This window comes from Mus musculus, chromosome 9 (genome assembly GCF_000001635.26).
Source record: "Mus musculus strain C57BL/6J chromosome 9, GRCm38.p6 C57BL/6J".
NCBI lineage: Eukaryota > Metazoa > Chordata > Mammalia > Rodentia > Muridae > Mus > Mus musculus.
Window position 1 is genome coordinate 79,736,496 of NC_000075.6, and position 9,678 is coordinate 79,746,173.

General features: G+C 41.7%; 1 long non-coding RNA gene across 1 annotated transcript; it reads right to left on the bottom strand.

The window, feature by feature from the left end:
* Positions 1-3,814: 3,814 nt before the first annotated feature.
* Gm39378 lies at positions 3,815-9,247 on the bottom strand. The gene is made up of 2 exons (XR_870940.1): positions 9,215-9,247; positions 3,815-4,665 (listed from the first exon to the last, which is right to left on the bottom strand). It is a non-coding gene; the product is annotated as a predicted gene, 39378 (long non-coding RNA).
* Positions 9,248-9,678: the final 431 nt, after the last annotated feature.

Below are 9,678 nucleotides of genomic sequence, written 5' to 3' on the forward strand. Positions count from 1 at the left end.
TAGTTTTATATATTTATATATACTGTTGTCAAGTAACTGTGGGGCTGAGCTAAAGGAGAAAGGAAAGATGGTTTGTGGTGATATGAAGTAATATGGCTGTTATGGGAAACAATATATTGTCATAGACTGTTATGGGACACCTGCCAAGAAAATCTCCGTAGACACCTGAATAAGTCATATAGAATCTTTACCACCAGTGGGCTATCCCAGGCAGAGTAGCAGGAAGCAGCATCTACCTCCAGTTTGATCAAGTTTTTAAAGGCAAAATCTGCAACTGTGACTCATACAGAAAGGTAGCAGCTCTGGACATTCGCAGTAAGCAAGTGTTATTTACAGAAGCGGAGAGATAGCCGTTAAGTGGCTAGGTAGGTCTCATAACCTTGCATAGGAATTTATGACTGGTCCAGAGACCAGTTTGCTCTAGGAGTTTATGGATGATGCATGTGACCAGAGACCAATTTACTCAAGAAAGTTTTAGCAATTAAAGTATTCTTAGGAATCTTAAGATGGCATAATTATAACTCAGTAGCCTACTCTGTGCTCCACTGATTCTAAGAAAATGAGTTAGATCATAGACTGGGGCATTTAATTTTAGGACCCCTGGTATCTATAGTGTCTTTTTCTTTTGATTGGCTAAGGAGTGTAGAATGGGTTAGACACTAACATCCACAAATGAGCATTTGTGTGCATAGAACAGCAAGACAGAGAAAAAGAAACACCCACTTTATCCAGGTAAAATTTGGTAACCGTGAACTAAGTCATTCAATCAGATCTGAGCCATCCTGAGTAGCCCTGTTGTGTAAATCTCTGATTTTTATCAAGTACTTATGATACTGGAGGAGCCTGGAGGCCATTATGAGCCTTTCTGTGCCTACAGGCACCATAATTAGCTGCCTGCCCCTTCTGCCAGAGATAAGAGAGACAAGCACCCTTTGGTAGAGGGGAAACAGTTACCTTTGGAACTAACATGCTAGCCTTTTGTTAATGATGAAGGGTGATGTATTCTTTTCTGTAACTGCTTCTCGGCTGAAATTAGGACGTCATTGTCATCGTCATCGTCAGGGCCCAGGACGTCTGGAATGCTAGTCAAAGGCTGGGAAGAGATTCAAGCAATGGTAGGACATTTTTCAGAAGCCTCTGGTTTGCTGACTCAGCCTGAAGAGACTGAGAGCAATCATATTGGTTGGACTGGTTTACATCAGCTTTCGGAAGTCCAGGATGTTGTGTATTAAAAAGATAAGAAGACTGACAGTGGTGGTGCACATCTTTAATCTCATTTGGGAGACAGAAGCAGGTGGATTTCTGAGTTCAAGGCCAGCCTGATCTACACAGTGAGTTGAAGGACAGCCAGGGTTACCCAGAGAAACCCTGTCTCCAAAAACAAAACAAACAAACAAACAAAAAACAAACAAACAAAAAAGATAAGGAGAGAAAGAATATGCTTGGTGAATGTGTAGTCAGGTATGGGGGAAGGGGGTGCCTCCTCGGGCCCATGATGAGGCATCCATTCCCCCTGAGGAACCAGCCACACGACAACTGTATAGCATAGAATAGAGTTTATTCAGGGCATGGGAAGGGGAGTTAAGAGGGTAAGTAGAGGCAGAGAAAGTCAGAGAGAAAGAGAGGGGGGAAAGAGAGGAAGAGGGAGAGAGTAGAGAAGTAGATGCCAGCCATAAACACATGGAGGGAGGTGGGGAGGGGAAGGAATGAGAGGACAGAGCAGAGCAGAAGTAAGAAGGCAAGAGCAAGAGAGAGCAGAGGAAGCAAGCAGCCCCTTTTATAGAGAGTCTGGCACACCTGGCTGTTGCCAGGTAACTGTGGGGCGGAGCTTAGACTAAATGCTAACATTGGGTTTGTGGATTCTTCAGGACCACCTGGAGCTGGCGTGGTGTAGACCACCACAGGAGCAGTTTGCTGGCCACATCACTGATCCTGGATGGTGTCTGTCCGCTGAGTGGAGATCTTCTGGGACAGATATAGACTAGGAACAGAAGGTAAAAGTTAAGGAGCATAGGGAAAAATCCTAACACTTGAAACTTTCAGGCCTGTGGTCCTGGAGAAGGAACGAGCCCACCCTCAAGGATCAGCAACAACCCAGACTGCTATTGACTGACCGGAGTACTTATCTGGAGTCCATTTGACCTGTGTCTATGATAACAATACTGAATGCTTTACCAAGGCTAGATTTATAGCTTATGAGAACTCCACTGATTAATATGTGTGAACTCTGAACTTTTGAAGTCTTTGCACCATATATCACCTTTAAGTCTCATTTTTCACATAGCTTAAGTCATTTCTTTAGACTCTCATAACTTACAGTTATATACTTTACGTTACTTCCCTAGACCCTTGCAACTTACATAAACTTTAAGTCTTTTTTTCCCATCCAATTATTTACTATGATTACTAGATGGCTGATTACTGAGAACAGTCATTGAAAGGCAAGTTTTTTAAATAAAAGATAGTTTTGTTAGTTTCTCTCCTTCAGTGTGAAGCCTGTAAGCAAAGTCTGCCTTTCTCAGCAGGAGACCAAGTAGCTCTAAAAAAAGGAATGCCTGATTTTTATATAGGAGAAGGACTGATCAGATAGTTGCAGCCTTAAGGGGAAAAAAGAGTTGTCTGGTTGCTAAACAGTTACATTACAATTAGTGGTCAACATGGACAGAAATCTAAGAAAGGTAAATTAGAGTAGAATATGTAACCTAATGTCCTTTGTATCAATTACAATGACAAAAGACTTACCTTTTTCCTGAAGAGTTACCCTGAGTTTCTGCATGGTGGTCTTGATGGCTTGGTTGGGGACAGAGGTCATCAGTCGTCGGCTATCACCCAGGACAGCATTGAATCTTCAGCTGCCGAGTGGAACAGCATCAGTCTTGGGCTCCTAGAAGGTCTGAGAGACTTTGCTGTGGATGAAAACTTGAAAGACTGGCCTACATGGGCAAGCCAAAGAGAGGCAGTCAATATTCCATTGTCCTGCTTGTCCACAGTTTGGTCAGGGTCCTGATGATGGGTGAGGCAAAGGGCAGTTCTTCAATGACCAACTTTGCCATATTTGAAGCAAGCTCCTGGTAGAGTTCATTTGTGTCCCTTTATAATCTTTTAGAGAAGACCATAGGGCCACCACAAGGATCTGGCTATTTTATCTATTATGGTAAGTGCCTTCCCCGCCCACCCTCTCCCCCTGCTCATTAAACACTTTAAACGACATATTCAGAAGATCTCTGAGGGGATTGAGGGCCATCATCTAAGCTATTAAGTATACCTGATTTAAAATAAAGTTTATTTGTTTTTAATTATTTGCTTCAGGGTTAACCTTGATTGTATAGTTAGTCTTAACTATACAGAAGGCTAAAGGTTGTCCCTGTAATGAATTAATTTGTATTTAACATGACTACAAGCATAGTTCCTGGGAACGTTAAAGAATATGATTATTTGGGGCTGGAGGGATGGCTCAGTGGTTAAGAGCACTGACTGTTCCTCCAAAGGTCCTCAGTTCAATTCCCAGCAACCACATGGTGGCTCATGGTCCGATGCCCTCTTCTGGTATGTCTAAAGAGAGCAACAGTGTAGTCACATAATCACGTACATAAAATAAATAATTTTTTTAAAAAAGTGTTACAAAAGAATATGATTATTTATAAGGGGACTGAGCATTAACTAGCATCTTAATTATCATTCCGTTTACAAGTTAGTAGCTTCCATAACATTAAGATTTTACAGTTTTATCCCTCTTAAGGTTGAGCCCTAAAATTTTAAATTGAAATTCTAATTGAGGATCCTCTAGCATCAAAATAAAATTTTAAGCCATAAATAGAGACCACAGACAGACTGGGACCTTTATTCTTCTTACCCTTTGATAGTATACCATATAGAATGTCACATTTGCTTGTATGAGTGAGTTTACTCAAACAGCTAACGACAAAATCAGCAAAGACAAAGAAAGAAGCTGGACATGCAACTTCAAGTCAGTTTGTTAGCATGAAGAGACCTTAGGAATGTATAAACCTATTACTTATCAAGTATGCCTTATTTATTAAACACATGCTGTTTCTTATCTAAAATATTCTAGAATCCTGCTGTTGAACATAGCAAAGGCATGAGTGGTTAGACGTAGGCTCTGTTAAGCCTTGGGAATTTATGAGCATGGTGATGAAGTCCCGTAACACAGTCTCTCTGTAACCTTAGCAAAGATGGCTGCCAGCCACAGGGCTGCTATTTACACCTAGGTGAACCCATCGGGCACGCACACGCACACGCATACACACACACACACACACACACATCCTTTTTATCTCTATTTTCTAAACAAGAGTTGAATCCAAGACACCAAGCATGTCGTAGATGTTTAACTATCAACCCTTTCCTGACAAGTTTTATGTTAACTTTTTGTTATAGATTTTACAACTTTTCAAAAACCATACCCAACAAACTTATAAATCCTGAGGTACAGAAAGCTTACACAATATTCTTACAAACCTTGAGATAAACTTTGTACTTTACAAAAGGTTTAAAGAGTTAAATAAAACCAAGAAAAGAGAATAGGCAATGGTAACCCCAGTACGGATCCTTTACTTTGGGGTTGTTGAAAACACATGGTGCCTTCTCCTGGGATTTTCTGTTCTGCTCTCCCTCTCCTTGTCACAGTTGCGTGGCCTGGCTGACCTAAGATGGAGATTTTCAAGAAAACTTTTATTTTTCAATAGATGCCCCAGTGTAGGGCAATTGAGGGCTGGGAGGCAGAAGTGGGTGGGTGGGTGGGTGGGTGGAGGAACACCCTCATAGAAGCAGGGAGAGGGGGAATGGGATAGGGGGTTTTAGGGAGTGGGGAAACCAGGTAAGGGGATAACACTTGAAATGTAAATAAATTTAAAAATAAATTAATTAATTTAAAAATAGAAAAGAAAAGAAAAGCATCTCTGAACATCTGTAGTAAGCAAGTGTTGTTTACAGAAGCCGAGAGATAGCAGTTTAGTGGCCAGTCTGTTCTTATAACCTTTAGGTCAGGGATACATTGTTAAGGTATTTATGGCTGATCTAAATGACCAGAGATCAGTTTACCCAAGATAGTTTTAGCAAATATTCTTAGGGATATTTTCACAAGATGGCACAACTATAGTTCAGTAGCCCACTACAATATAATGTCTTCAAACAATAGAAACAGAGCTGTCATGTGACACAGAATCCCACCTTTGGAGTTTTTCAGTTTGTCAATGATACACCTATTGACTGTCGGTACACCCAAATGGGTGAACAATGTTGTTGCTCCCAGAAGGCATAAATTATTAGAGGAAAATCTCAATGCCAGGCACAAGCCCCTAGGAATTTAGGGGTCAGAGAGGCCCAGAGGTACCCCACTCAATCTAGGCTCTTGCCATTGCTCTTGGTTGCCCCCCATAACCTATTACTGAAAACACTGGTTGTAAGATTAAAGAAACTGATCTTGAATGGACTGGGGAACTCTTGCCCCACTGACTAGCTTTTATAGTGTTAGAGGGGCTTTGCAGAAGGCTGGAGGAGAAAAGATATTACTAGTCTTATCCAGCACTGGATCCTGCAGGCTATAATACTAACTTACCAACTGGTGTAATTGTGGTAAGACAGTTTTATGGAGGTAACCAGCTGTTCTCTAGGTTGGATTTAGACCTGCTCCACAGGAGGGATTCATGTCTTGCTCTGAAAACATAGTCAAAAGCCAAGGCTAAGGAAGTCATAGGCCCAAGGGAAGAACCTATTGATTTTGTTTGCTAAATGGTCATATGATCAAATTGTCTTCTAAATATGTATGTTTACATTCACAGATGTGTGCTGCTCTTAACCTTTGTCAGAGAAACTTTCTTATGTAGTGGGCAGTAAGTACTTGACTCGGGTCTCCATGCCATGTATGATTGAGTGTGAGTGTTCAGCTATGGGTGGATTGTCCATATTAACTCTCACCATCCAACACGCAGGAGCCATTGCGAAGACTGAGCAGAGATCGTATAAGAGCTGGCAGATGAAGAAGAGAACTGTAAAATGTCTTCTGGACCATGGCATGGTATTGCACACATGAAATCAAAGAAGCTGTGGTTACCTGCACAAGATCTAGCCAGTTAAAACTCAGCATGGAGTGGGGACGAGCTCCCAAGGCTCCCCCTCTGAGAATATATTGCAGTTAATGACTGCTGGGGCAGAGGGGTGGGGGGAGCAGAGCCATTCCCCTTTGTAAATGTCAACTGGTAGGCTGCCCACACCCCAGGGGATGGCTGCATACCAATGCCCACATGAGCAACATGAAGTAGATTTAGTGTGCTCTAAAAACAAAAGCAGGACATGAATTTGGAAGAGAGATGTGTTGGAGGGGGGACAGGAGGAGTTGGATGGTGGATCTGCAGAGTGGACATTATTAAGATTTATAGCATACCTGTATTAAATTCTTACATAGTAAAAAGAAATTATAAAAATGGCAATTACTAGCTGGGCATGGTGACGCATGCCTTTAATCCCAGCACTCGGGAGGCAGAGGCAGGCAGATTTCTGAGTTCGAGGCCAGCCTGGTCTACAAAGTGAGTTCCAGGACAGCCTGGGCTATACAGAGAAACCCTGTCTCAAGAAACAAAACAAAACAAAACCAAAAAAAGACAATTACTAATATTTAAATTAAAAATTGGAAGCACTGGGGGGGGGGCAGCAATATTTATCTGACACTCACACTAATTGCTGTTGTACTACTACTAACCATGATCTAGAATCATGAAAAGTGTCCATCCCAAGATGAATATAGAAAGGGGCGGGGAGAAGATGGCAGGCAGGCAGGCAGGCAGGCAGGCAGACAGACAGACAGACAGATAAACCAATGATAGAAAGGTACACTAAAAACTAAGGGAATCCCGTTGTTTTCAAGAATATGGATGGATCTAGAGGGCATTATGTTAAGGAACAGAAAGATAATCACTACATAATCTCATTTTCAATTGGAAAAATGAACTCATAAAATAGAGTAAAATTGAATTTTGGAGAGTAGGCAACATTTTGCAAAGGTCACAGAACAGGAGCGCTGGATAGGTTTCATTAGTCTTAGTGATTGCATCCAATAAAAATATCTGATATACTTGAAAACTGCTATAACCATAGATTTTCAGTGTTTTCATCACAAAAAGTATATGCATTAATGTACATGTTAAATATGAATAACTCCACAATGTGTGAATATATCAAAATACCATGTTGTGGGGCTGGAGAAGTGATGGCTCAACAGCTAAGAGAAACCACCCCTATTGCACAGAACCTGAGCTCAGCTCCCAGCACCCACTTCGGGTGGCTCACAACCACCTGTAGCTGCAGCTCCAGGAACTCTGAATCCCTCTTTTCTGGACTCTGAAGGTACCTGGATATATCCATATACAGATACATGTATACATAATTAAAAATAAATATAAAACAAATCTTAAAGAAAATTTAATTTAAAAAAATGTGTACATTATAAATACAATTTTGCATGTAAGTTAAGAATAAAGAAAAAAATCAAGATCAAATTTCTATAAAAACGTTCTCAAATATTACGAAGTCAGACTGCAGTCAGAAGATGCTCAAACTGTTCGTTCCTTCCAAAAATAATTAAAGTATGCTGTCTTAGTCAGGGTTTCTATTCCTGCACAAACATCATGACCAAGAAGCAAGTTAGGGAGAAAAGGGTTTATTCAGCTTACAATTCCATACTGCTCTTCATCACCAAAGGAAGTCAGGACTGGAACTCAAGCAGGTCAGGAAGCAGGAGCTGATGCAGAGGCCATGGAGGGATGTTCCTTACTGGCTTGCTCAGCCTGCTCTCTTATAGAACCCAAGACTACCAGCCCAGAGATGGTCCCACCCACAAGGGGCCTTTCCCCCTTGATCACTAATTGAGAAAATGCCTTACAGTTGGATCTCATGGAGGCATTTCCTCAACTGAAGCTCCTTTCTCTGTGATAACTCCAGCTGTGTCAAGTTGACACAAAACCAGCCAGTACACATGCAAAGTCTGCTCGTTACTGGATGTGTATCTGAGGAATGATATAGGAGTTCCAAAGAGGCAGGCTTTCCCACTAGAGCTATCCTTAGCCTTTTAAATTGAGATTTGTAGAAATATTTAGTTACGTGATAACAAGAGAAATAGTAACCCTTTCTTCTGTGTCCCATACTCCCCTCTTGTGATAACATGGCTCTTTTACAACCCCTCACAACGTAAAAAACAAAACAAAGCAAATCACTAGGAACACAGAATGGAACTAATTTGTAAGCACTTGGCTCCAGCTGAGCCATTTTAACTGAAATTGTTATTTACCATAAATGTATCATGGCCTTTGGAATTCCAGCATTTTTTGTGAGAGTACACTGGGAAAAGAAAACCAAAAGAAGTCAACCTTCAGTTGCTAAGGGACTCATGTCTTCAGACTGCTTTAGGAAGTTACCTCCTAGCAGAGGCTGACAGGAGGTTGCAACACAGTCCAAAGAACTTTGAACTACAACTACATATGCATATATAATATGTCAAAAACCTTGTACTGTCTAGAAAAAAAAAACAAAAACAAAAACAAAAAAAAACAATAGAACTTAGTTTATGTTTTGCAGAAATGGAACTTAGCTATTCCCTTTGGGACAGACACTTAGGAAAACCCTGTCTGCGGTAGTTTGAATAAGAATGGCTCCATAGGCTCACATATTCTAATGGTTAGGCACTATTTGAAAGGATTAGGGGGTGTGGCCTTGTTGGAGTGGGTGTGGCCTTGTTGGAGGAAGTGTATCTCTGAGGGTGGGCTTTGAGATTTCAAAAGCCTGAGCCAAGTTCAGTGGCTCTGTTTCTGCTGCCTGCAGATCAGCACTTTGTCTGCCTGCGTGCCACCATGTTTCTTCCTGATGACAATGGATTAGCCCTCTGACCCTGTAAAGCAAGCCCAGAGTGCCGTGGCCGTGGTGTCTTTTCACAGCAATAGAACACCGACTAAGCCACTGTCACTCGAGGAAAAGGCAGCATCTCCAGCAGCAAGTGGAAAGCTGTAGACATGGTCGGTGACCAGTTACGTTTTGGTTCAGATTTTGCAGATTGTTCTGAGTCGCGGAATTGTGTTTTCAGTTCTACTTTTCTTTCTGTGACACAGGAGGGGTTTCTGGCGTGGGGGGAGGGGGGGGCGCTAACAGGAATTCTGAAACAATTGGTATAGTGGTGTTTTCTTTATTTGATGGGTTGTAAGCTCACCTTCTTCTTCTTCTTCTTCTCCTCCTCCTCTTCCTCCTCCTCCTCCTCCTCTTCCTTCTTTTTTTCTTTTTCTTTTTCTTTTTTCTTTACCTTTAAATTGGAAGCAGAAACAATTCTTTCATTTGTATCAACCCAAAGTTCCTGCATGGAAGCCCTAACCCTTAAGTTCTGATCTCTAGATCCAAGGAGACCACAATTAAAGGTCATAAGGGTTGTGCTGTCCAGTATTGGTACACAAAAGGGACACCCTGGGCACACCAGGAGGAAAGGTCCTGTGGGGCTGTGTCAAGAAGGCTGCATCTGCAAGCCAGAGAGAAAGAGAGTGCTCACCTGGACCTAAATGGGCTCCCACCTTGAGATGGAACTGTTCTGCCTCCAGAACTGTGAGGAATAACCTGTCACTTATAGCGCTCTGTTTATGGTATTCTGCTACCAGTCTGGGCTTGACAGGCACAGGTTATAAA